Source organism: Sardina pilchardus, chromosome 13 (assembly GCF_963854185.1).
Source record: "Sardina pilchardus chromosome 13, fSarPil1.1, whole genome shotgun sequence".
Taxonomy (NCBI): Eukaryota; Metazoa; Chordata; class Actinopteri; order Clupeiformes; family Clupeidae; genus Sardina; species Sardina pilchardus.
Window position 1 is genome coordinate 28,677,143 of NC_085006.1, and position 5,000 is coordinate 28,682,142.

Below are 5,000 nucleotides of genomic sequence, written 5' to 3' on the forward strand. Positions count from 1 at the left end.
AGCATTCTAGAGCTCCTCCGCTTCCCATATATGGTCCAACCGCGTTGCGGCATCCTTCAGCCCTGTTCCATGTTGGTAAATATTCGGTCTATGAACATATTGTGTAATTCACTGCAATCTCTGTGAAAACATGGTCCTTACGTAACTGGCCTAAAAAATGGGTCGTCATTTGAATATGCAAGTCCAGCTTAGCCAATCACCGTGAGATTCCACAACGCACAGACATTTGCCTGTATTCAAATGAGCGCACGTGTCGGTGATATACTATGAATACTTGCAGCCCCTAAATTTACATGCCAGGACAGTGATTCTGAGCAGCAAGCCTTCTCTGGTCATTCCTATTGTTCTTTGAGAAACATGGTTCATGAGATAAAAATATTATTCATTATAGCCTTCTGTGGTTTGCAATTTACAATCATTGTATTATGACCTGCAATGGCTTGCAATAATTGTATTTTTGCTTGCTACATTCTATGTTTTTAATTAACCTTCCACAATTGGTTCAAAACAGTAATTATGGCTTTCAATGAATGCAATTCTATGAAATTATATTTTGACAAAAAAGATGTTTGACCATATTTTGCACCACATCACATTCTAACAATACCTGAAAACAGTAGCTGTAAGGCTACAATACAAATATCAAGTAAACCACGCCAAGAGCAGTGGGGGCGTGGTTTTCACCTGTCCACCTGCGGCAGGTAGAATTACGAGACCTGTGAGTAACGACCGCTCTCCTGTGTGGTACAACAGGCGAACAAGACTCCCATTTGCAGTTTGAGTTGGTAGTGGATTAATTACTTTTTCTTACTTTGAGCATCGCCTCGCTTTTGTAATGTTCTAACTGATGTTTGGAGGGCATCTCGCTGTTGTAGAGGAGCTACCTGAAGCCGGAACTTCAAAGCGGACGGTGTGTGGGAGAAGCCGGGCGCTTTATTGGCGTAAGTTCACCTTTAACCAAACCCGCTTTCTGTCTCTGGAAAGTCTCATTTCAAACATATACAATGACGGATAGGTGGGATTCCTGTTGAACAAAGGTCCCGTTTTGCACTGTCAGTGTTCTTGGACACATCTTAAGACTACATTATATTGCCATCATACCTCAGACAGCGTCATATGCTTGCAGTTGTGCAGCTTGTATGACATATTGTATCGTCCTGAAACAAACTGCTGAATTTATTACATTACAGCAGCGGGTGCCCAGTCAAGCGCCAAGTCCACAATCCACATCCAGGCACGAGGCCTGGGCTTCCGCGGATTTGATTTCTTGGATTGTAGAAATTGTTTCTCGATTGGGAATGCGATCCATGGAGCTCGAGGGGAATGTCCCTGCATATTGTTTTTGAAATGAAACCTGTTTCGAGGCTGCAGCCTTAACCTGAACAACTTCCCTTAGCAGGCTACGAGTCCGATAGAACAGTGACCTAAGGTTACAGCTGGTAGGGGTATCGTTTAACATGTAGGTTTCCCCTCAGTGACATACGATGCGGTCAGTGAGGCCCGTGACTACATGTACGGCTCCTTGGCCTATTTCATCAGCCCTATCGATTTGCGAGGAAATAGGTCCACGAGTTTTAAGTTACCCAAAACTGAATTAATTAACCTGGTTGTCTGTGTTTCCTGTGCAAAATAGAAGATTGTCAAATAGAAAAGGCTTGTTTCTCAAGTATGCCTCACATCTTTCTCTCGCCGCTTGGTTTATGGCGAGCATGTCCAAATAAATGGCTTTCAACTATAATCTTCCAGGTGATTCCAAGCCAACACTTGATAGTTTCTTCAGGCAGACTATGTTAGCGAAGTCGCCTGAAATGTTTGCCTACACTTCTCATCCAGGATGCGGTAGATCGCAGCTTTGCAGCCATAGCTGTCATCATCTGAAATGGGGAATAGTATATGTGCAAGCAGCAAGTTACTTCTGGGGCCGGGAGAAGGGTAATATGAATACTTTATTAAAAACTTTGTATTATTCATGGAGCCCTTGACACTACTTTTTGGGAATTGCTTTGTTTAACATTTTGAGAGTCTGCCATCTCTCCCTTTCTTTTTCTCTTTCTCTCTGTCCACTGTCCACCTCATCTCCCTCCATCCCCTCATCCCTTCTTCTCTCCTTTAAGGACCTAAATTTGGCATATCCCTCCTTTTTGTTTGGTTCTGCAGGGTATACAGAGGGATGTATTGCGCGGCAGGGTGCCTGAGGTGTGGCTCTCTCTCTCGTATCTCTGTGTTGTCACGGCGCTTGCTTGCGTCATTTTGGGGTGCAAATCCCCTAATCGCACCGATTCCCCACCGTGCAATCCTCCTCAAGCACTCATCAGCATGAGAATGGCGTCTGGCAGGGACTGGGACAATATGCTCGTCCCGAAACCAAACCGTCCACAGAGAGCGCTCTCAGAGTGAACAAACGTGTGTGTGTGTGTGTGTGTGTGTGTCTGTGTGTGTCTGTGTGCGTGTGTTAGGGAGAGAGAGAGACAGCGACAGCAACAGCAACACGTAGAGAGCCCTAATAGTGAGCAAGCAAAGGTGTGAGTGCATGAGTGAAAGAAAGAGAGAGAGAGAGACAGCAAGAGGGAGAGAACACTGAGAGTGAACAAGCAAGTGTGTGTGAAAGAGAGAGAGATGTTGCCCATTAACACTTTTTATTTAAAAAATAATCTTAGATATCATGGAGAAATGATGTACAGGTGATGGAGATCAGACCTGTTGATAACTGGGGGGAGAGGAGTGTGTGCTTGAGTATCTCAGCTGAACTTGGCAGAAATGTGAAGATTTGTGAATACAGGATCAGCTGATTGTGCTCCTTGACGTGGGCATTGCATTGTGATTGTTTGGATTGATAACATAGTTGAGGTTGAGTGTTGAAGTTGAAGTCATCCTCAGACAAAATAACTTTAATCTGAGCTTTTTCATGCACATATCTTTTGTGAACATTGACTTAGTCATTGGCTTCTGTTTGTTCTCACCACTCTGACCACCAGTCTAATTGGAGATCATGTGTGCCCGGTGTACAGTAGTTAAAGATCTGAGATGGACATTGCCCTCTCCACTATGTGAGTGTTCTGCTGTACTGGCAAACATAAGGGTTAACTTGGGGCCTGATTACTCACAAGATCTGTGGCCTTGATTGTGTGTGTGTGTGTGTGTGTGTGTGTGTGTGTGTGTGTGTGTGTGTGTGTGAGTGTGTGTGTGTGAGTGTGTGTGTGTGTGTGTGTGTGTGTGTGTGTGTGTGTGTGTGTGTGTGTGTGTGTGTGTGTGTGTGTGTGTGTGTGTGTGTGTGTGTGTGTGTGTGTGTGTGTGTGTGTGTGTGTGTGTGTGTGAGTGACTGTGTGTGTGTGTGTGTGTGTAAACCCTGAGAAAGCATATCCAGTGGTTGCCCCTGGCGCTGCGTGTGTTACAGCAGAGCCCTGTTCTCCCGCCCGTGTCTCGTCTGGATGCGGGGACTGCTCCGAGGGAGAGTGCTGGTGGTGCTGATGGTGGTGCTGGTGGTGCTGGTGGTGGTGGTGGACGTCCTCGTGCTCCTGCCTGTTCCTGGTGAGCGCCGTGTGCTGTGTCCTGCGGCCCCTAATTGATTCCCATTGGGAGAGTTGTGTTTGCGTTCCTGCGGCCCCTAATTGATTCCCATTGGGAGAGTTGTGTTTGCGTTCCTGCGGCCCCTAATTGATTCCCATTGGGAGAGTTGTGTTCGCGCTCCTGCTCCCATGGGGCGGTCAGTCGGACGGTCGCTCGGTCCGCCCCGGGGGGGGGTGTGATTCGATTAGCGATCAGATGATGGATTAGCGCTGGTGGACAAAGGTCTCGCTCAGGAGGGCCGGGGTCCTGACCGGAGACGGACCGTGCTGCGCACGTGGATTGAGTTTGGAGCCATCATACACACACTTCCACCCCCACCCTTTCTCCTCATCAATCTTCCCTCGCTCTGTCATTCTGAGAGAGAGAGAGAGAGAGAGAGACAGAAAGAAAGAAAGAAAGAAGGAGAGAGATACTGTAGATAGATAGAGAGATGCACTTATACTGTCTTCTCCTCTTTCTCTTCATCAGTCTTCCCTCTTTCTGTCATTCTGAGAGAAAGAGGGAGAGACAGAAAGAAAGAGACAGAGAGATAGATAGATAGATAGATAGATGCACTTATACAAACACTCCCTTTTTCTCATCCTCTTTCTCTTCATCATTCTTCCCTCTATCCACCATCAGTCTTCTGTCTTCCTCAGGCGGAGTATTTAGGGATTACTTTGGGGGGTGTGTGGGTGGCGTTGGTGATGGAGTGGCAAGGCTCCCCTTACCCCTCATGCCAATCCTGTTTGCACTCTCTCTACTCGACTCACTCTCATGGTCATTATTTACTCCCTCTTTCTTTCTTTCTCTTTCTTTCTTTCTTTCTTTCTTTCTTTCTTTCACTTAGCCAGGGCCCAGTTCAGCCTCGCTCCCAGTCGAGGCCCACTACACTATGCCGGGAAGCTTGGCTGGTTCTGACCCGAAAACAGCGCCTGACTGATGAGGCCACACAAACAGTAATTAGCCTTTGTCCAGCCATGGCGGGCCACTGGAGCCGGGCCCTGTGTTGGCCAGCACTCTGTTTTGGGGCTGTTTGGGTTGTTTTGATGAACAGTTAGCAGTGTTGAGCCTCAGAGAAGGACTGTCATTCATCCCCCGCCTTCCCCCACACACACACACACACACACACACACACACACACACAGAAACAGAAGCACACACGGACATTGTGTCTCTCTTCCATCCACAGAAAGACACACACACACACACACACACACACACACACAGAGAGAGAGAGAAAGAGAAAGAGAGACTCTGCAGAAATGCAAGTCTTTCCCACAGACACACACACACACCCTATCGAGCCTTTGTTTACAGCCGAAACTAGCTCCTGCAGGCAGAGACAGGGAGCTTGTTGGAAGGCAAGGTGGCGGTGTAAAGTTTCGCCAGCCAAGCGAATGTGTAGCAGTGAGACCTCGGTCCTCCCTAGGGCCTGCTAATGAGGAAGTGTG

General features: G+C 47.3%; 1 protein-coding gene across 1 annotated transcript in view; it reads left to right on the forward strand.

Annotated features, from left to right (window-relative positions):
• Positions 1-741: 741 nt before the first annotated feature.
• The window catches only part of si:ch211-137a8.2 (uncharacterized protein LOC777613 homolog), a 42,121-nt gene continuing 37,862 nt past the window's right edge, over positions 742-5,000 (forward strand). The window contains exons 1-2 of the mRNA XM_062553233.1: positions 742-785; positions 876-941. The gene's annotated coding sequence lies outside the window, so the exon portion shown is untranslated. The remainder of the gene's footprint in view (positions 786-875; positions 942-5,000) is intronic.